Source organism: Mustela putorius, unplaced genomic scaffold (genome assembly GCF_011764305.1).
Source record: "Mustela putorius furo isolate JIRA1106 unplaced genomic scaffold, ASM1176430v1.1 tig00004121_pilon_pilon_pilon, whole genome shotgun sequence".
NCBI lineage: Eukaryota > Metazoa > Chordata > Mammalia > Carnivora > Mustelidae > Mustela > Mustela putorius.
Window position 1 is genome coordinate 288,474 of NW_025422246.1, and position 24,397 is coordinate 312,870.

Consider the following 24,397-nt stretch of genomic DNA (forward strand, 5'->3'; position numbering starts at 1 on the left):
TGTTTCTTTGTTTTGATTATTAATTGGTTTATATAATTGACTATTCCCATGTTGGGGCATAAATATTTAAAATTGTTGGATCTTGTTGTAGGATACAACTTTTAGGTGTAATATAGTGTCCCTCTACCTCTCTTACTAAAGTCTTTGCTTTAAAATCTAATTTGTCTTATATGAGGATTGCTACTCTATCTTTTGAGGTCCAATGGCATAGTAAATGTTTCTAAATCTTTCAATGTGGAGGTGTATTTAGGTTCCAAATGAGTCTCTTGTAAAAATCATAGGGATGGGTCCTGATTTTGTCCAATCTGATGCCCTTTGTATTTTAATGAGAACATTCAACCCATTTACATTCAAAGAATCTATTGAAAGATATGAATTTAGTGTCATTGTATTGCCTGCAAAATCTTTGTTTCTGAGGATTTTCTGTTTCTTTCTAGTCTATGTGACTCTTGGGGTCTTTCTTCCCTTACAGCATCACCCTTAATATTTCTTGCAGAGCTGGTTTAGTGGTCACATAATCTTTCAAGTTCTGCCTGTCCTGAAAGCTCTTTATCTCTCCACCCATTCTAAATAACAGCCTTGATGGATAAATTATTCTTGGCTGCATGTTTTCCTCATTTAGTACACTTAATATGTCTTGCCAGCCATTTCCGGCTTGCCATGTTCCTGTGGAAAGGTCTGATGTTATTCTGATATTCCTCCTTCTGTATGTAAGTAACCTTCTCTCCTTAGCTGTTCTCAGGATAGTTTCCTTTTCTCTAAGGTTTGCAAGCTTCACTATTATATGTTGGAGTGCTTACCTATTTTTATGGATCTTGGGAGGGGTCCTCTCTGTCTCTTGGACATAAATGTCTTTTTCCTTCCAGACTGGGGGATTTCTCAGCTATTACTTGCTCAAAAATTCCTCAAGCCCTCTCTTTCTCTCTAACCTCTCCATGATACCAATAATTCTGATATTGGATCATGTTATGGTATCATTAATCTTTCCAAGCCTTTTTTCATGTGCTTCTAGCTGAACTTCCTCAACTTCCTAGATCACTGACTTGTTCTGCCTCATTTACCATGGCCGTTAGAGTACTAACTTTAGACTGCATTTCAACTATAGCATTTTTAAGTTCGGCCTGAGTACATCTCATTTCTGTCTTTAGAGATGCTATGTTGTCACTAACACTTTTTTTTCAAGCCTAGCTATTGTCTTTACGATTGCAATCCTGAATTCTACTTCTGAAAACTTGCTTATATCCATATCTATTAGTTCTGTGGTGGAGGACATTGTCTCTGTTTCTCCCTCCTCCTAGTCATTTTGTTGAGGAATGGTTGAGCAGATTAACATAGTCCAAAATATCAACCAGGACCCTAGCAAGATGCACCCTAGCAAAATCCAGAGTGGTTGGAAACCAGCACCCAAAATCAAAGCTGAAATAAAACACAAGAATAAAATTAAAAATTAAAAAAAAAAAAAGAAAAAAGGGAGGAGGGGAAGAGGGACTATAATCTCTCAGTGTGGAGAAAGCAGGGTGTTCCACCTGTTCCTGGGTGAATTTTGGTTTGTGTGTTAGAAGACACTACCTCCCAAAATTGCAAGAAATGCAAAAACTATATATCTATAAAGATAAAATTGAATAGTGTGAAAAAAGACTAAAATGAAGCATATATTTATAAAAAAATACAGGTGTGAAAAAATACAAGTTATAAAGCAACTATGAAATACAAGTTGAGGGACACCTAGGTGGCTCAGTCAGTTGAGTGTCTGTGTTCAGTTCAGGTCATGATCCCTAGGTCTTGGGATCAAGTCCCACATCAGGCTCCTTGCTCAGCAGGAGCCTGCTTCTCCCTCTGCCAGCTGATCTCCCTGCTTGTGCTCTCTCTCTCTCTCTCTCTCTCTCTTGCTTTCTGAGAAGTAAAGAAATATATAAAATCTTAAAAAAGAAAAGAAATACAAGTTGATATAATAAGCATATAGTTGAATTGAGAAAAAAGATAAAAAAAAAAAATATCATGAAAAAAGAAAAAAAAAGGAGAATTCTATCTGAAAAAGAAACAAGTTATGATGCAACAGCTAGAGCTCAATATACTATTTTTCCTGGCATTGGAATTTTTCAGTCTTGTGGGATCCATAGGGTTGTCATCTACCTGTTCTCCCAGACTGTCTTCTGTGGGAGGGGTGTGCCATGGTGTTTCTCAAGTAACCATGCCTGAGTGGAGTTGCCTCACCCCGTCAGGGGGATGGGCTTAGTGGAAACTGGTTCTCTGTGTGGCTTTTGTTCCCTGGAGGCTTTTTGCACATCTCCAGATGATCAAAGGAAAAATGGCCTCACCATTTTCAAACTTCTGTCCCAGAGCAGAAAATTCACTGTCTGTACTCTTGAATAAACCCACCAGGACAAACAGTCTCTACTTCTGAATGGGCAGCCAAAAACCACAGCCTCCCAGGGTGTGCGTCCACTACAACTCTCTCAGAGGTACTCCCTGGGGTCTGTGAGTGCCACTGTCCTTTGTGACTCTAAAAACACAAGAGCTAACAGCTCACATGGGCATGCACCCAAAGATCCTGGATCATGTCGGGGTACTGCTTTAATGTCTTTTCTGGATCTCTACTGCTCTATGAGTTTTTGACCAGTAGTGGGTGCAGGTTCCACACTTTTTCATGTTGCTCAGGAAAAGAGGTATTATTGACCAGCCTAGCTTGTGTTTTATGGTGACTGAAGCTGAGAGTACCTTCCTGGGCTAGCTGACCATAACCTGCTACTTGGCTGCACTGCTCAGGCACTCTACTAATTCAGGCACTCTACTAATTCATGCACTCACTTTTTCTCTGTGGCTCCTCGTATCCCGAGACCACATGCCCTACCTAGAATACTGTCTTTTCATTTCCAGAACCCCTTTCAGAGACAGCTGTCTCTCACCACAGCAGATTTCTAAGGGTTCTGATTTAGTGCTCCAGTGTTATATCACTTTCCAGGAGATAACTTATGGAGGCTCCCTCCTTCTTCTATTTATCTTCTGACATCTCCCTGCAGCTTCATGACTCCACATGTCCTGCCTTGCAAAAAGCAGTCACTTCTCTGCTTGTAGAGATTCAGATATATATTTCTAAATCTCAGTCTGATTTCCTTGGTGTTCAAAATTGTTTGATAGATATCCAGCTAAATTCAGGGGACCAGTTGAAATGGGGTCCTCTACTCCTCTGCCATCTTGCCAACCTCCCCTCCTTTAACAACTTTCAAGTATATATTACAGTATTATTAACTATAATCACCATGCTGTATGCTAGATCCCATAATTTGGTGATCTTATTGTTGGAACTTTTACCCTTTAGCCAACAGTTCCACATTTCCCATTAACCATGTCTTTGTTAACCACTACTCTATTCTCAGTTTTTGTGAGTTTGGCCCAAAGCACATTTTCTTTAGTTCTTTTCCCACTTTATGGATCAGGTGAGGGTTTTTTTTTTGCCATTTCTCCCCCAAATATCTAGTATATTGTTTAAAGAACTTGAAACCAAATAAAATTAGCATTCCAGTGAATGAAGGAACATGACTTTGTTAGTGAGAAGCACATTACTTAGTTGAAACTTAAGGGAAGAACAAGATTAAGACAAAAATTTAGTTTTGCTTAAATAGACTCAATCACAGGTGAAGGGGATATGTTTGAAATAATGATGAAATACATTGTACAATTCCTTGCTATTAACAGGGGAAAATAGGTATATGTATTACATTTCTAAGAAGATATACAAGACCAAAATGTATTCAAGAAATAGAAAATCTTAGCAGATCAGGTAAGAAACTTGTAATAAAAAGAATAAGAGACTTTAAAAGATGGTGAATGAATAGGAGACCTTAGTTTTGTCTGGTTCCAGGAATTCAGCTAGATACCTATCAAATCCTTCTGAACACCTGTGAACTAAACTGGACATCTAAGAAAAGAATTGCTGGAATTCTACAAATAAAAAAGCAACCACTTTCTTCAAGAATGACAAGATGGGAATCTCACCTCAAAAAAGAAACAAGAGGCAGTACTGACTGCCAATACTGACTGCCACGCTGACTTACTCAATGTGGATATAAGTAAGATGTTGGAACTAAAGTATAAAATAATGATTATAATGATAGTAGTTGGGCCTGAAAAAAAAAACATAGAAGACAAGAGAGAGTCCCTTTCTGGAGAAGCAAAAGAATTAAATCTAATCAAGTAAAAATACAGCATCCTTTCCTGATTAAAACTCTTCAGCATATAGGGATAGAAGGAACATTCCTCAACTACATAAAATTCATCTCTGAAAAACCCACAACAAATTTCATTTTCAATGGGGAAAAGCTGAGAGTCTTTCCCATAAGATCAGAAACACGATAAGAATGCCCACTCTTGCCACTATTGTTCAACATAGTACTAGAAGTCCTAGCAACAGCAATCAGACAACAAAAATAAATAAAAGGTATTCTAATTGGCAAAGAAGAAGTCAAACTCTCTCTTTTCACAGATGACATAATACTTCTTGTGGAAAGTCCAACAGACTCCATCTTCAAATTACTAGAACTCATGAAGGAATTCAGTAATGTGGCAGGATGCAAAATCAATGCACAGAAATCAGTTGCTTTCTTATACACTAACAATGAAATGGTAGAAAGAGAAATTAGAGAATCGATTCCATTTACAATAGCATCAAAAACCATAAGATACATTGGAATAAACCTATCCAAAGAAGTAAAGCATCTATACTCAAGGAACTACATAATACTCATGAAAGAGATTGAAGAAGACACAAAAAGGTGGAAAAGCATTCCATGCTCATGGATTGGAAGAATAAGCATTGTTTAAACATCTATAATGCCCAGAGCAATGCAGACTTTCAATGCCATTGTGATCAAAATATCAATGTCATTTTCCAAGCTGTTGGTACAAACAACATTAAAATTTATACAGAACGAGAAAAGACCCAAATCACTAAGAAAATGTTGAAAAAGCAAAACAAAGCTGGGGGCATCACATGCCTGATTGAAAGCTGTATCAAAGCTGTGATCACCAAGACAGCATGGTACTGGCACAAAAACAGACACATAGACTAATGGAACTGAATAGAGAGCCCAGATATGGACCCTCAAGTCTATGGTCAAATAAGCTCCAACAAAACATTAAAAAAAAAATCCAATAGAAAAAGACAGTCTCTTCAATAAATGCTGCTGGAAGAATTGGCCAGTTATCACAGAGGAATGGAACTCAAACATTGTCTTACACCATGCACAAAGACAAACTCAAAACTGATGAAAGACCTTAATATGAGACAGGAATCCATCAAAATCCTAGAGGAGAATATAGGCAATAACCTCTTTGACATTGACCACAGCAACTTCTTTCAAGGAAAGTCTCTAAGGACAAGGGAAACAAAAGTGAAAATGAACTTATGGTACTTCATCATGTTAAAAAGCTTCTGCACAGTAAAGGAAACAGTCAACAAAACAAAGAGGTAACCCACCAATGGGAGAAAATATTCACAAATGACACTACAGACAAAGGGCTGATATCAAAGATCTATAAAGAATTTCTCAAGCTCAACACCCAAAAAACAAATAATGACTTTCAAAAGTTGACCAGAAGACATGAATAGACACTTCTCCAAAGAAGACATACAAATGGTTAACAGACACATGAAAAAATGTTCATCATCATTAATCATCAGGGAAATTAAAATCAAAACCACATTGAGATACCACCTTACACCAGTTTGAATAACAAAAATTGTCAAGGCAAGAAACAGCAAATGTTGGAAAGGTTGTGGAGAAAGGGCAACCCTCTTACACTGTTGGTGGGAATGCAAGTTGGTGCACCCACTTTGGAAAACAGTGTGGAGATTACTCAAAAATTGAAAATAGGGCTACCTTATGACTAAGCAACTGTACTACTGTGTATTTACCCAAAAGATACAGGTGTAATGAAAAGAAGTGACATACACGCCCCAATGTTCATAGCAGTAACATCCACGATAGCCAGACTGTGGGAGACACTGAGATGCCCTTCAACAGATGAATGGATAAAGATCTGGTCCATATATACAATGGAATATTACTCAGCCATCAGAAAGGATGAATACCCAACTTTTGCATCAACATGGATGGAACTGGAGGAGATCATGCTAAGTGAAATAAGTCAAGCAGAGAAAGTCAATTATCATATGGTTTACTCACTCGTGGAACATAAGGAATAACATGGAGGACATTAGGTGAAGGAAGGGAAAAATGAAGGGGGGGAATCAGAGGGAGAGATAAACCATGACAGATTATGGACTCTGAGCAACAAACTGAGGGTTTTAGAGGGGAGGGGGATGGGAGATGGGTTAGCCTAATGATGGGTATTAAGGAGGACATGTATTGGCTGGATTACTGGGTGTTATATGCAAACTTTGAATTTTGAAACACTACATCAAAAACTAATTATGTAGTGTATGGTGACTAACATACTATGATTTTAAAAAGTCAAAATAAAAAGGCTATTAATGATGCCATTAAAAATTGAGATCTAACTGCTGAAGACAGAATTATTGATATACAAGACAAAATGATGGAGAATAAATAAGCTGAGAAAAAGAGAGATAAACAACTACTGAATCATGAGGGTAAAATTCCAGAGGTTAGTAATAGCATAAAGTGAAATAACCTTAAAATAATTAGAACCCCAGAAGAAGAGGAAAGAGAGAGATGGGCAGAAGTTATATTGAAGATAATTATAGCTTAGAACTTCTCGATGTGGGGAAGGAAACAGGTATTCAACTCCAGAAAGCACAGACAACCCCCTTCAAGATCAATAAAAATATGTCAGCACCTTGACATATAATAGTCAAATTTACAAACTTCGGAGACAAAGAAAGCATCAGGAAAGCCACTCAGGACAAGAGGTCCTCAATCTACAATGGTTGAAACATTAGACTGCAGCAGACTTCTCCATGCAGACCTGGCAGGCCAGAAAGTGGTATAAAGATTTACTGGATGTGGAACATAAACAATTAATTCTGGTACACTGAAAAGAAACTTAAAAAATAATAATAATAAAAGGATATACTGAGTGTGTGAAATGAAAAAGAAATATGCAGCCACCAATATTTTACCCAACAAGACTGTCATTCAAAAAAGAAGAGATAAAAAGTTTTCAGGACAAAGAGAAACTAAAAGAATATGTGACCACTAAACAAGCTCTGCAAGAAATATTAAAGAGATTAAAGAGATATTAAAGAAATATTAAAGAGAATCCTTTAAGCAAAAAGAGAAAGACCAGGAGTAACACAGACCAGAATGGAACAGAGGCAATATACAACAGTGACTTTAAAGGTAATACAATACATATATTTGTCAATTATTACTCTGAATATAAATGAGCTAAATGTCCCCAATCAAAAGACAAAGGGTATCAGATTGGATAAAAAAGCAAGGCCTGTCGATATATTGACTACAAGTGTCTCATTTTAAATCCAAAATAAATTCTAGATGAAAAATTAGAAAACAAACTTTCTCAAAAAGTATTATAGCCAATATTTTTATTATTTAGGTATGGTGATGATGATAACATTTCTACAATGACTAAAAATAAATGGAAAAAGTCATAGATTTCATTAAATAAGGATTTTAAAATTTCTATATGTCAAATATATAGTAAAAAATGAGGTTAAAGTCAATTTAAAATAAACCTGGTGATTCACAGACCTGTACCCCTGGGGATAAAAATATATGTTTATAAAAAATAAAAAATTAAAAAAAAAAAAAAAATATTTACATTTATAGCACACAACATCTTAGTATCCATGACATAACAGACTTTTTATAATTCAATATCTCAAAATGAACATGTAAAGAAAAAAATAGACAAAGAATATTAACTGATATGTTAATGTTACAAAGTGGAAAAGCATGTTCAGATAGAAAAGAAGAATGCAAGAAGAGAAGAAGAGAGGGAAGGAGGGAAAAGGAGGGAAGGATCCATTAGGAATGGAGGAAGAATTGAAAAAGAAAAATAGATTATCTACTTAAATAATAAGTATAAATTGAAATAATTGAAATATTTTTGTCTATAAAATTAAAGATACTGATAATAGTTAGTGTTAACATCAGTGATCCAAGACTGCCTAGGTTCCACTATTTCCACTTAGGTGCAGGATGTTGGGCAAGTAATTTAGCCTCTGTGCCTTGGTATTCTTTATCTATGAAAGGAAAAGCTATCAGGGCATCCAATAAGTTAATGTACAACAAATACTTAAAACTGTGCACTATTCATAGTAAGCACTATATGAGTAACATTATTAGTGGTACTAAAAGAAACAGACACTTCATACTCTGGTTGGAATTAGGTTATTTGGTAGGCACAAGTTATCTGAATGACAATATTCTAATAACAAAAGCTTGATAAAACATGTAGACAATTTTATTAAACAGTTCCTTTTTTAGGAATTTATCCAGGGAAAGTAACTCTTCTTGCTGAGGTCTTGAGGTTATTTTACTAATTAAGTGTAGTATTGTCTTCCTGGAGTGTATCTATAGAACTTAAAGAAAATCCCATGATTGTTACCCATTCCTTTTGATGCATATGGGAACAAATAATACACTGAGGCTTAGAAAGACAATAGTGCGGTATAATAACAAGAGCACAGAATAAGCCAAAAATATCGGAATATTAACTCAGACTTGTTCACTTATGGCCATATGGCCATAGTGCATTTCATTTCATTTCTCTGCACCTCAGTTTCTTCAACTGCAAAAATTTAATTACAATGGGTACACTTCAGGGTTGTAGTTATAGGCAGTAAATACATATGAGAAATATTGATTGTTCTGACACACTCTCAACTCTGAAAATTGAATAAATGAAATAAATTTGCCCTTGGTAAGTTAAACCATGAAATGCAAAAATATCAGAACAGAGGTACAGTCTGTCTAGAAGAAATATATTCTCTTCTGGAGAATGTATATTCAAATTATCTATCATTTTTCTTTTGACTGAATACTCCTTATAATCTAATAATTTTGATTTTTCATTTAGTTTGTCTATAGAGAATGAATGTGCAAGTCAGATTTTCTTGAATGTGCCAGAAATGCTGGAAAGACATCCACTTCAGCTTCTAGGACACAAATCATGATCTGGCAATTCATGGGCTGCATTAGCCTGCCAACACCTAAAACTTGGCAAATCCCATACACATCTATATTCTAAACTTTTCTTTCAAAATTGGATGACTTGACTACACTGGACTCATGCATTTGAAGGGCCACAACTTGACTGGAGCTAAGTAATGGCTGTCCCATTTAGATAAGCCATGTATTCTGACTCTACCAAGTGTACTTCATTCATTTTCTTAGCAAGTTGGTCCCATAGGCATTGGAGTTGGGGGCTGTTTAGGGGGAGTTCAAGCTTTCCCTTCCTTTGCTCTGTCTCCTAAAGAGTGGAAGCACTGAAGCACTGAGATGAGTTAGAAAAGACCAAGAACACACTTAGGTTATTTTATTAGAAGGAAGAATATTCATCCTAAAGGATGAATCTTTTTCACCAGATGATGATGATGATGATGATGATGATAATGATGATGATGACAGCTAATACTTTTCCTTCAGTATATCTTCCCATGTCTTTTATCATCAGAAATATATAACCTTGAGGGACTTCCAGCTGAAAACTGAGACTTGAGAAGAATAGGACATGGGAGTAAAAGTCTGCCTCACTGTCCTGGGTAGAATGAGATTTTAAATTATTAACTATGGAATAAGTTGCATTTTAGGAACATTTTCCAAAAGAATTTAGAACAAGTAAATTCTGTCTAGATTTATAAAATCAACAGAAGAAAAATGAAAATGAGAGGTAGGAGAAAAATACTCAGGTGTAAGTAAAAATAACGTGGAGGACTGGGTATAGAAAAGTGAGAGAGTGGGTATTTCATCAGAATGTAGAAATCAGTAGAACAACTGCTACTTTTAATCAGAACAATAGGTAGAATTGATTGATAAAGTGAAAGTATGAGAAGAAAGTGAAACTATCATTTTAGAAGTCATCAAATCTTAAGGATAGAATGTTGGCCAGAGGGGATATTTTAGACAATAAAAATTTTCTGGGACTTACATAATTATATAAATATACAAATAATTATATAAAATAGAGGTTAAATTTCCAAGACAGTTTATAAAGCTAATTAAACTTACAGCATTTTTAAGGATTGAAGTTAGCTACATTATAGTCAAATTAAAATGTGCCACCATTGCTTCCCAGAGTCTGAGGGTTACAAAAGGGAGGGGTTTGAGGAATGGGATAATCAGGTGATGGGTATTAAGAAGGGTACGTGTTGTGACAAGCACAGGGTGTTATATGCAACTAATGAATCATTGAACACTACATCAAAAACTAATGATTTACTATATGTTGGCTAATTGAACATAATAAAAAAAAACAAAAAATGTGTTACCATTGAAAATATTATATGTAAAAACTGATTCCTAAATGCAAATCAGAATGCCAATAGAAATATAACTGGAGACAGTGGGAGGAGTTACTTCTTCCGCATGCCATTTGCAAGTGCATTCCCAACAGACTAGTGTCAGTGGAAAAAGTCATAGAAAGGGAAGAAAGTACTTGAGAATCTCCAATGGCAACAGAAAAATGGAGAGTTGTATTGTAGTTGAATTGTAAAACAAATCTCTTTCTAAGATGACTGCTTTCATGGCAAATTTCTAAATTAGACAAATAGAACAGCTGGTAATTATTTTATATAGCCCATAGTCTTCAAATTGCATTTGCAGATGGCATCTATTGATGAGTTGTGATGTTGCAGTCCAAATTTATCAGATGTTGAAAATACCCAAGTAAAAACCCTAAGGATAATGCAATATTTATTTTAAAAGTCATGTGTTCTAGAATAAAGAAATTTCAAAATATTGCAAAGGTAATGACTACTGTTGATGGTAAAAATCAGTTGTGATAGGGTCATCTGGGTGGCTCAGTCAGTTAAGTATCTGCCTTTAGCTCAGGTCATGATCCCAGGGTTCTGGGATCAAGCCCCACATTGACCCCCTTGCATACTGGGGAGTCTGCTACTCCTTCTGCCCACCCCCCAGCTTGTGTTGTCTCTCTCACTTTCTCTTTCTTAAATAGATAAATAAAATCTTTAATTTTTTTTTAAATGTAAAAAAAGTGGTTGTGATAGTAGACACATAAATGATAGCAGTACTATCTAAGGTAAGTGTTAAAATTGAGTTGAGCTATACAAATTCTTTCCAAATAGTAGGAAGATAAAGATAGTTTAAAAAGAATCAGTTGTGGGAACCTGGGGGGCTCAGTTGTTTAAGCAAATATCTTCAGCTCAGGTCATGATCCTGGAGTCCCAGGATCCAGTCCCATATTGGGCTTCCTGCTTGGTTGGAAGTCTGCTTCTCCCTTTGACCCTCTCCCCTCTCATGCACACTCATTCTGTCTCTCATTCTCTCTCAAATAAATAAATAATTTTTTTTAAAGAATCATTTGCACTATGGGAGCTAAGAAGGTGGCATACTAGGAGATCTTGGACTTGCCTCATCCCTCAAACACAGTTAATTAACTATCAAATCATTCTGAATACTCAAGAAATTTACATGAGAACTGATAGAACAAACTACACAACTAGAGCAAAAGCAAAGGCCACTTTGAGAAAGATAGGAAGTGTGGAGATGTGTTTTGGAGGGAAAAGAGAAAGTAGGTGCTGCTGTGGAGGAGACGAATTTGTGGTCATGGAGGGATGGGAGAGAGAGCAAGAATGAGAGTGAGAGCAAGAGAGAGAGACAAAGAGAGAGAGAGGAGTGCACAGAGGATTACATAAGTAAAATACTTCCTTAAAGGCAGTGGCATATTCAGAATATACCATCTAAAACAAACAAACAAACAAAAAACAAAAAAACAGATTACAGATTGCATTAAAGTGCACCTGGTATGTTCTCCAGAATAGATCACATGTTGTTCTGCAAAATAAGTCTCAAGAAATTAAAGAAGACTGAAATCAAATCATGTATCTTTTCTAAGCAGAATGGTATGAAACTAGAAATCAATTACAAGAAAGAATTCTGGAAAGAACATCAATATCTGGAGGTTAAATCACATGTTATTAATCCACAAATCGGTCAACCAAGAACTCAAGAAAATTTAAAAAAAATACATGGAGAAAAATGAAAATGAAAGCATATTTGTCCAAAATTTGGGGAGTAGAGTGACATCTGTTCTAACAGGAACATTTATAGCAACACAGACCTACAACAAGTGACAAGAAAAATGCCAAGTGAATAATCTAACTTGACACCTAAAGAGTCTAGAAAAAAAAATGCTAAAAGTCAATAGAAGGAAGGAAATAATATAGATTAGAGAAGACATAAGTGAAACAGAGACTAAAAATAAAATTAAACAAATCAGTGAAACCAAAAGCAAGTTCTTTGAAAACATAAATCAAAATGAGAAACATTTAGTTGCATTCATCATAAAAAAAGAGAGGGAGCAGAAGAAGGAGAGAGAGGGATGGAAGGAGAGAAAAAGAGGACTCAAATAAGTTAAATCAAAAATGAAATATGAGAAATAACTGATAACACAAAAATACAAAGGAATATGGAAATAATATGAAAAATTATATCCCCTAAATTTGAACAACCTTGTAGACATGGATTAGTTCCTAGAAACATATAACCTCTCAAAACTGAATCAGAGCGGTGCCTGGGTGGCTCAGTTCGTTAAGCCTCCACCTTCAGTTCAGGTCATGATCCCAAGGTCCTGGAATCAACCCCACATCAGGCTCTCTGCTAAGCAGGGAGCCTGCTTCTCTCTCTCTCCTTCTCTGCCTGCCTCTCTGCCTACTTGTGATCTCTGTCAAATAAATAAATAAAATCTTTAAAAAAAACTGAATCAGAAAAAAGAGGAAATTTGAATAGACTGATTACTGGTAATGAAATTGAAACAATAGTGATCATCATCATCATCATCATCTCTCATAAAACAAAAGCCCAGGACCAGATGCCTTCACAGATTAATTTTACCAAACAATTTAAAAATATTTAACATCTATTTACCTCAAAATATTTCAAAATATAAAAAAGGAAATAAAGATTTCAAATTCATTCTATAAGATCGGCACTACCCAGGTACCAAAATGAGTAAAGACACTACAGAAAAAGACAACAACAAGCCAAACTCTGATGAACATAGATGCAAGATCTTCAACAAAATATAAGCAAAATAAATCTGACAATACATAAAGAAAAATAATACACCATAATTAAGTGGCATTTATTCCCATGATGCATGCATGATTCAATCTTCACAAATCAATTAATATGAGGCATCATATCAACAAGAGAATAGATTTTTAAAAAAATCTGATCATTTCAATAGATGCAGAAAAAGCTTTTGACAAAGTACGAAATCCATTCATAATAATAACACTCAAAAAAGTAGGTTTAAGGGGAATATACCTCAACATAATAAAGGTCATATATGAAAAACACATGATACTCAATGGTGAAGAAATGAGAGCTTAAGATGCTCTCTCTCCTTCTCCCTCTGCCCCTTCCCCCTGCTCTTTCCCTCTTAAAAAAAATCCTACAGGATTTATAGAACACCATTAAAAGGAACAATCTATGCATTATTAGCCTCCCATGAGGACAATAGAAGGAGAGGGGTAGAAAGATAATTAAAGAATAATGATGAAGGACACCAAAATCTGGGGAAATATTAGGACATCCAAGTTCATGAACTTTAGAGTTTACCAAACAATTGAACACAAAGAGACCTTTTTAAAGATATACTATGATAAAATTTTGAAAAGTCAAAGAAAAAGAATCTTGAACATAAGAAGCAAAAAAGCCCTTGTTACAAGGGAAAGTCTTTGACTATCAGTACATTTCTCAGCAGGCTCTACACAGACCAGGACAGAGTACAATGTTATTGTAAAAGTGCAGAAATAAGTAAAAATTGTCAAACAAGTCCACTTTCACTGAAAAACTATGTCTCAAAAATGAAAGTGAAGTAAAAACTTTCTAGGGCAAAGAAAATCAGAGGGAATTCATTACACTAATCCTTTGTTACAAGAAATACTAAAATGGAAGATGATTCAGGGAGATGGTGGTGGAGTAAGAGGTCCCTAAACTAGTTTCATCCCATGAACACAAATAGATAACTATCAAACCATCCCAAATACCCCAGAAACTGACCTGCAGATTGATAGAACAAACTTCACAACTCAAGGTAGAGAAGAGGAAACATCAAAGAAGGTAGGAAGTATTGAGATGTGGTTTAGGGGAGAAAAGAAATACTGAAAGGAGTTCTTCAAGCTTAAAAGAAAAGACATGGATTATTAGCATAAAAAATATGAAGAAAATATAAAATACACTTGTAAAAGTACGTCAAATTCAAAAACATTCTAATACTGTCATATGATGTTTTGTTACACACTTTGTCTATTATAAAGGTTAAAGAATAGAAGTATTTAAAATGACTATGGCTACAAAAATATTTTAGAGGATTTATAATATAAAAAGATGTAAACTATGATACCAAAACATAGACCATAATGGAATAATAATAGTAGATGTTTTGTATGCAACTGAACATAAAATTGTTAATAGCAGTAAGTAGATGGCTCTAAGATAATTTATGTAAGCCTGATAGTAACGAAAAAGCAAAAACCAACAGTAAATACATAAAAGATAAAAAAGGAATATATCAAAGCATATCACTAAAGAAAATCACTTATTCACAAAGGAAGACAGCAAGAGGAAGAAAGGATCATGTAAACTACAAAAGATATGGAAAAGAATTAACAGGAAATAGTCAGTTCTTACCTATCAATGATTACTTAAATGTAAATGAATGAAATTCTCCTCTAAAAAGCCATCAAGTGGTGAATGTACAAAAAACAAGACCCAGCTATATGCTGCTTGTAAGAGACTTCAGATTTAAGGACACACATAGCTTGAAGTAGAAGAATGAAAATAGATACTCCATGCAAGTGGGGAAAAAAAAGTGTAGCTACGCTTATATAAGACAAAATAGACCTTAAGTCCAAAACCAAGGACACAAGATACAAATAAGGTAATTATATAGTGATAATGGCATAAATTTATTGAAAGTATACAGCAATCATGAACACATATATACCCAACATCAGATCACTTAATATATAAATAAATCTAACAGATAGGAAGGGAGGAATAGACAGTATAATAATAATAGAAGACTTCAATACCTCATTTTTAACAATGGCCAGATTATTCAGAAACAAAATCATTAAGGAATCGAAGGACCTAACCTTCATATACAAAACTTTTCACCCGATAGCAGCAGAACATACATTCCTCTCAAATGCACATCAAACCTTCCACAGGATAGATTATATGTTAGGTCTTGAACAACTCATTGCAAGGTTTTAAAATGTTAAATCATACCAAGTATGTTTTCTACCAAAATTGTATTAAAGCAGAATTCAAGAACAAGAAGAAGCCTGGGAAGTCAACAAATGTGTAAAAGGTAAACAGCAAATTCCTGAGTAACAGATGGGCTAAAATAAATAAATAAATAAAAGAGTCAAATATTTCTTATACAAACAAAATAAAAACACAACATACCAACTTGTGGAATGAAACAAATGTAGTTCTAAGACAGAAGTTTATAATAATAAATGCCTATAAGTAAAGGAAAAAGACATATCTAAAAAAAAGGAAACTAATTTTATACCTAAAGAAACTCTCAAAAACAAACAAACAAACAAAGGCCAAAGGAAGCAGAAGAAAGGAGATAATAAAAATCAGAAAGAAGTAAAGGAAATAGAGAATAGGAAAATAATAGAAAATATTTTTTAAAATACTGAGTTGTCTTTTTATTTTTTTATTTTTATTATGAAATGACATTTCTTATTGTGTTATGTTAATCACTATATAATATATCATTAGTTTTCAATGTAGTGTTCCAAGATTCATTGTTTACCTATAACACCCAATACTGCATGCAATACGTGCCCTCCTTAATATCCACCACCAGGCTTACCCATCTCCCTGCCCCCTCCCCTCTAAAGCCATCAATTAGTTTCTCAGAGTCCACAGTCTTTCATGAGTCTTCTATTCCTCCGATTTCCCCTAATTCACTTTTCCTTTCCTTCTAATGTCCTCCATGTTATTCCTTATGTTCCAGAAGTAAGTGAAACCATATGATAATTGACTTTCTCTGTTCGACTTATTTCATTCAGCATAATCTCCTCCAGTCTCATCCATGTTGATAGAAAAGTTGGGTATTCATCTTTTCTGATGGCTGACTAATATTCCATGTATATATGGACCACATCTTTATCCATTCATGTGTTGAAAGGCATTGGCTCATTCCACAGTTGGTCTACTATGGATATTGCTGCTATGAATATTGGAGTACATATAGCCTTTCTTTTCAATACATCTGTATCATTGTGGTAAATACTTAGTAGTGCAATTGCTGAATCATAAAATACCTCTATTTTTAATTTTTTGAGGAAGCTCCACACTGTTTCCAAGCTGACTGCACCAACTTGCATTCCCACCAACAGTGTAAGAGGGATCCCCTTTCTCCACATCCTGTACAACATTTTTTTCTGTCTTGTTAATCCTTTCCATTCTAATTGTTGTGAGGTTGTATCTCAGTGTGGTTTGACTTGAATTTCCCTGATGGCCAGTGATGATGAACATTTTTTCATGTGTTTGCTAGCCCTTTGTATGTTTTCCTTGGAGAAGTGTCTGTTCATTTCTTCTGCCCATTTCTTGAAATGACTATCTATTTTGGGGATATTGAGTTTGAGAAATTCTTTATAGATCTTGGATATTAGCCCTTTGTCTAGAGTGTCATTTGGGAATATGTTCTTCCATTCCTTGGGTTACTCTTTTTTTGTTGTTGTTGACTGTGTCCTTTGCTGTACAGGAGCTTTAGATTTTGATGAAGTCCCAAAAATTCATTTTCGATTTTGTTTCCCTGTGCCTTTGGGGGATGTGTCTTGAAAGAAGCTGCTGTGGCTGATGTTGAAGAGGTTATTGCCTATGTTCTCCTGCCTCATGTTGAGGCCCTTCATCCATTTTGAGTTTACCTTTGTGTATGGTATAATAGAATTATCAAGTTTCATTCTTCTATATATAGCTGTCCAATTCTCACACCACCATTTACTGTCTTTTTCCACTGGATATTTTTTTTTCCTGCTTTGTCAAAGATTATTTGACCATAGAGTTGAGGGTGCATATCTGGGCTCTCTACTCTTCCACTGGTCTATGTGTCTGTTTTGGTGCTAGTACCACGCTGTCATGTTGATCACAGCTTTGTAATAAAACTTGAAATCAGGCAACAGTATGCCCCCAGCTTTGTTTTTCTTTTATCAACATTTCCTTAGCAGTTCAAGATCTCTTCTGGTTCCATACATATTTTAGGATTGTCTGTTCTAGCACTTTGAAAAATGCCATTGGCATTTTGATCAGGGTGGTGTTGAAAGTCTACATTGTTCTGGGAATCATAGACATTTTAACAGTGTTTATTCTTTCAAACCATGAGCATGGAAAGTTTTTCCATCTTTTTGTATCTTCTTCAGTTTCTTTCATGAGTGCTATGTAGTTCCTCAAGTATAGATCTTTTATCTCTTTGGGTAGGTTTATTCAAATTATCTCATGGTTTTTGGTGCTATTACAAATGGAATTGATTCTCTAATTTCCATTTCTGCAGTTTCATTGTTAATATATAGGAAAGTAACAGATTTCTGCGCATTGATTTTCCATTATGCTACATTACCAAATTGTTGCATGAGTTCTAGTAAATTGAGGGTGCAGTCTGTTGGGCTTTCCACATGAAGTATCATGTCATCTGTGAAGACAGAGAGTTTGGCTTCATCTTTGCCAATTTGAATACCTTTTATTTATTTTTGTTGTCTAATTGCTGTTGCTAGGACTCTAGTACTATGTTGAACAATAGTGGCAAGAGTGGGCATCCTTGCCATGTTCCTGATCTCAGTGGGAATATTCTCAGCTTTTCCCTATCGAGAATGATATTCCCTCTGTTTTTTTTTTTATACATGGACTTTATGAAGTTGAGGAATGCTCCTTTTATTCCTTTTCTCTGAAGAGATTTTATCATGAAAGGATGCTGTATTTTGTCAAATGCTTTTTCTGCATTAACTGCGAGGAACATGTAGTTCTCTCTTCTCTTATTGATCTGTTCTATCACATTATTGACTTGAGAATCTTGAGCCACCCTTGCATCCAGGAATATATCCCATTTGGTCCTAGTGGACTTTTTAATGTACCTTGTTGAGAATCTTGCCATCCATATTCCTCAGGGATATTGGTCTGAAATTCTCCTTTTTGATGAGGTCTTTGCCTGGTTTGTGGGTCAAGGTAATGCAGGCATCATAGAATGAGTTTGGAAGTTTTCCTTTTGTTTTTATTTTTTGAAGCAGTTTCAGGAGATCAGGTATTACTTCTTTCAATGTTTGGTAGAATTCCAGAAGGAATCCATCAGGTCCTGGACTCTTGTACTTTGGGAGGTTTTCAATCACTCATTCAATCTTATACTGGTTATTGGTACATTCAGGTTGTAAATTTCTTCCAGTTGCACTCCTGGTAGTTTATAGGTTTCCAGGGATGCATCCATTTCGTCCAGGTTGCTTAATTTATTGTCACAGAGCTGTTGATAATAATATCTGATGATTGTTTATATTTCCTTGGTGTCAGTTGTGCTCTCTCCCCTTGCATTCATAATTTATTAATTTGGGTCCTCTCTCTTTTCTTTTGGATTAGTTTTGCCTGTGGTTTATCAATCTTATTAATTCATTCAAAGAACCAGCTTCTAGTTTCATTCGTGTGTTCTACTGTATCTCTGTTTTCTAATCCATTGATCTCTGCTCTAATCTTAATTATTTCCCTTCTCATAAATGGAGTAGCCTTAATTTGTTGTTGATTCTCCAGTTCTTTAAGGTATAAAGAGAGTTTGTGTATTCAGGATTTTGCAATTATTTTGAGTGAGACTTGGATGGCTATGAATTTCTCCCTTAGGACTGTCTTTGCCATATCCCATAGGTTTTAGACTGATGTGTCTTCACTCTGATTGGTCTCCAAGAATTGTTTAAGTTCCTCTTTGATTTCCTGGTTGGCCTAAGCATTCTTTTTTTTTTATATATAATTTTTTATTTTTTATAAACATATATTTTTATCCCCAGGGATACAGGTCTGTGAATCACCAGGTTTACACACTTCACAGCACTCACCAAAGCACATACCCTCCCCAATGTCCATAATCCCACCCCCTTCTCCCAAACCCCCTCCCCACAGCAACCCTCAGTTTGTTTTGTGAGATTAAGAGTCACTTATGGTTTGTCTCCCTCCCAATCCCATTTTCTTTCATTTATTCTTCTCGTACCCACTTAAGCCCCCATGTTGCATCACCATTTCCTCATATCAGGGAGATCATATGATAGTTGTCTTTCTCTGCTTGACTTATTTCGCTAAGCATGATACGCTCTAGTTCCATCCATGTTGTCGCAAATAGCAAGATTTCATTTCTTTTGATGGCTGCATAGTATTCCATTGTGTATATATACCACATCTTCTTGATCCATTCATCTGTTGATGGACATCTAGGTTCTTTCCATAGTTTGGCTATTGTGGACATTGCTGCTGTAAACATTCGGGTACACGTGCCCCTTTGGATCACTACGTTTGTATCTTTAGGGTAAATACCCAATAGTGCAATTGCTGGGTCATAGGGCAGTTCTATTTTCAACATTTTGAGGAACCTCCATGCTGTTTTCCAGAGTGGTTGCACCAGCTTGCATTCCCACCAACAGTGTAGGAGGGTTCCCCTTTCTCCGCATCCTCGCCAGCATCTGTCATTTCCTGACTTGTTGATTTTAGCCATTCTGACTGGTGTGAGGTGATATCGCATTGTGGTTTTGATTTGTATTTCCCTGATGCCAAGTGATATGGAGCACTTTTTCATGTGTCTGTTGGCCATCTGGATGTCTTCTTTGCAGAAATGTCTGTTCATGTCCTCTGCCCATTTCTTGATTGGATTATTTGTTCTTTGGGTGTTGAGTTTGCTAAGTTCTTTATAGATTCTGGACACTAGTCCTTTATCTGATATGTCGTTTGCAAATATCTTCTCCCATTCTGTCAGTTGTCTTTTGATTTTGTTAACTGTTTCCTTTGCTGTGCAAAAGCTTTTGATCTTGATGAAATCCCAATAGTTCATTTTTGCCCTTGCTTCCCTTGCCTTTGGCATTGTTCCTAGAAAGATGGTGCTGTGGCTGAGGTCGAAGAGGTTGCTGCCTGTGTTCTCCTCAAGGATTTTGATGGATTCCTTTCGCACATTGAGGTCCTTCATCCATTTTCAGTCTATTTTTGTGTGTGGTGTAAGGAAATGGTCCAATTTCATTTTTCTGCATGTGGCTGTCCAATTTTCCCAGCACCATTTATTGAAGAGGCTGTCTTTTTTCCATTGGACATTCTTTCCTGCTTTGTCAAAGATGAGTTGACCATAGAGTTGAGGGTCTATTTCTGGGCTCTCTATTCTGTTCCATTGATCTATGTGTCTGTTTTTGTGCCAGTACCATGCTGTCTTGATGACGACAGCTTTGTAATAGAGCTTCAAGTCCGGAATTGTGATGCCACCAACGTTGGCTTTCTTTTTCAATATCTCTTTGGCTATTCGAGGTCTTTTCTGGTTCCATATAAATTTTAGAATTATTTGTTCCATTTCTTTGAAAAAGATGGATGGTACTTTGATAGGAATTGCATTAAATGTGTAGATTGCTTTAGGTATCATAGACATTTTCACAATATTTATTCTTCCAATCCAGGAGCATGGAACATTTTTCCATTTTTTATATCTTCCTCAATTTCTTTCATGAGTACTTTATAGTTTTCTGAGTATAGATTCTGTGTCTCTTTGGTTAGGTTTATTCCTAGGTATCTTAAGGTTTTGGGTGCATTTGTAAATGAGATTGACTCCTTAATTTCCCTTTCTTCTGTCTTGCTGTTGGTGTAGAGAAATGCAACTGATTTCTGTGCATTGATATTATATCCTGACACTTTACTGAATTCCTGTATAAGTTCTAGCAGTTTTGGAGTGGAGTCTTTTGCATTCTTGAGCAGGATTGTCTTTACCTTTGAAGTGTTCGAATTTTTTCCAAACTTTTTCTTGTGATTGAGCTCCAGTTTCAAAGCATTGTGGTCTGAGAATATACAGGGAATAATCTCAATCTTTTGGCATGGGTGGAACCCTGATTTTTGACCCACTATATGGTCTATTCTAGAGAAAATTCCATGTGTATTCGAGAAGAATGAGTATTCTGTTTTAGGGTGGAATATTCTGTATATATCTCTGAGGACCATCTGGTCTAATGCATCATTCAAAGCTGTAGTTTCTTTACTGATTTTCTTCTTGGATGATCTTTGTATTGTTGAGAGTGGGGTGTTTAGATTCCCTACAATTAATGGGTTCACATCAATATGACTTTATTTTGATTAACAGTTGGCTTATGTAGTTGGCTGCTCCCATATTGGAGCATAAATATTTACAATTGTTAAATCTTCTTGGTGGATAGATACTTTACAAATATAGTGTCCTTTTGTATCTCTGACTACAGTCTTTAGTTTAAAATCTAATTTATCTGATATGAGAATCGCTACCCCAGCCTTCTTTAGAGGCCCACTGGCATGAAAGATGTTTCTCCATCTCTTCAATTTCAGTCTGGATGTGTTCTTAGGTTCAAAATGGGTCTTTTGCTGACAACATACGGATGGGTCCTGTCATTTTATCCAATCTGCAATCCTGTGCCATTTTATGGAAGCATTTAGGCTGTTTACATTGAGAGTGATTATTGAAAGATATGTTTTCATTGTCATCACATTGCCTGTGAACTCCTTGTTTCTATAGATTGTCTCTGTAAATTTCTGTTGTAGGTCACTCTTGTGCTTTTTCTTCTTTTATAGAATCCTCCTTAATATTACTTGTAGTGCTGGCTTGTTGGTCACATATTATTTTAAACCTTGATGGTCTTGGAAGCTCTTTATTTCTCCATCCATTTTGAATATCAGTCTTGCTGGATAAACTATTCTTGGCTGCATGTTCTTCTCTCTTAGTCCCTTGATATATCTTGCCAGCCCTTGCTGGCCTTCCAGGTTTCTGTGGACAAGTCTGACATTATTCTGATGGACCTTCCTCTGTAGGTAATAAATCTCTTACCCCTAGCTGCCCTTAGGACCTCTTGTCTAAAATTATGATTCATGAATTTCACAATTAAGTGTCTTGAGGTCTTTCTAGATTTGTTGATCTTGGGAAATGTCCTTTCTGCCTCTAAGACACAAACACTTGTTCTATTTCCCAGACTAGGGAAATTTTCATCCAGGATTTGTTCAACTATATTTTCTAGTCTTCTTTCTTTCTCCACTCCCTCAGGGATCCCAATACGTTTCATGGCGTTATTTATTTCCCTAATTCTGTTTTCATGGCTTCTAAGCTGTTTGTTCAGGCCTCCTCCTGATCCTTCTTTCTATCTGTTTGTCTTCTAGATCATGAATTTGATCTTCTGACTTGGTTACCCTAGCTGTTAGAGCATTTAGATTGGGTTGGATCTCACTGATAAAATTTTTAAGCTCTGTCAGATCAGCTCTCACTTCTGCATTTAGAGAATTTATTTTACCACTAATGATTTTCTCCAACCTAGCTATTGTCTGAATATTGTTACCTGAATTCTATTTCCAACATCTTATTTATGTCCATATCCAATATTTCAGTGGCAAAAGTCACAGTCTCTGAGTTTTTCCTCTCTTGTGGTTCCTCCTCTTAGTCATTCTGGTGAGAGGTGGTTGAGGGGATGTATACCTGTAAATATCAACCACAATCCAGGCAAGGTGCACCCTGGAAAGTTTCAGAGCAATCGGAAGACACCACCACAAAAAAGAAAAAAAAGACAAATAAAAAAAAAAACCAGCCAAAATGAGCCCAAAGAGTAAGATTTATAACGTACAAAACCAGAAATATACAAATAGGATGACTGACGAAAGAAAGAGAAAAAAAAAGTAAAAGAAAACCAGGCAAAAATGAACCACAGGAATATGATTTATAAAGTACCAAAATAAAAACAAACACACAGAAAGACTGACAAAATAAAATAAAATAAAAATAAAAATACAAAATAAAAAGGGGTGGTGATGGGAAGGTGGTTACAATCCCTTGACGTGGGTGAGGAAGTTTACTTCAGTTCTTCCTGGGTGTATCTGGTTATCTTTGTTAGAGGACTCAACTTCCAAGAGATACAGGAAAATTAAAAGTGGTATATATAGAGAGAGGTAGTGCTGAATATGGAAAAAAGGACTAAATTAAGCTGATTTCTATGTATAGTAACAAAAAGAGAAGAAGAAAAAAGTATATGCATTAAAAAAGTTCAATTAAATAAGTTAGTATGGAAAATGTGGTATTAAAAATTTAGTTGAAATGGTTAGTAAGTAAAAAAAAAAAGAAAAAAAAGGACAAGAACCATGGGAACGAATTTAAAGAAAATAAAAAGAGAAAATTTGTATCTAAGAAATTTACAGTCTGTGAGGCAACACCAGGAGCTTAATACATATTTTCCCCTGGTGTTGGGGTCTTCAATTTTAAGGGGATCCTGTGGTTGTTTTCTTCTTGTTCTTTTGGCTTTTCTTCTAGAGGAGGGGCCTGCTACATTTTTTTTTCTTCCTTAGGGCATAGTTACCCTGCCCCTTATCAAGGGGCTGGGCTCTATGGAAACTGGTTTTTCAGGCTTTTCTTCTCTGGAGATCTTTTCTTCTCTGTCAGCTTTCTGCAGATATTTTTTTAAATTATTTTTATTAACATATAATGTATTATTTGCTCCAGGACTACAGGTCTGTGAATTATGAGGCTTACACATTTCACAGCACTCACCATAGCCTATCCCCTCCCCAATGTCCATAACCAAACCACCCTATCCCTACTCCACCACCCACAGCAACTCTCAGTTTGTTTTGTGAGAGTAAGAGTCTCTTATGGTTTGTATCCCTCTCGATTCATTCTTCTTTCATTTTTTCCTTACCTACTCCCCACAACCCCCAGCCCTGCCTCTCAAGTTCCTCATATCAGAGAGATCATATGATAATTGTCTGTTTCTGATTGACTTATTTCACTGAGCACAATACTCTCTGGTTTCATCCACATTGTTGCAAATGGCAAGATTTCATTTCTTATGATGGCTGCATAGTATTCCATTGTATATATATACCACTTCTTATTTATCTATTAATCTGTTGATGGACATCTAGGTTCTTTCCGTAGTTTGGCTATTGTGGACATTGCTGATATAAACATTTGGGTGCATGCGACATGCCCCTTCAGATCACTGCATTTGTATCTTTAGGGTAAA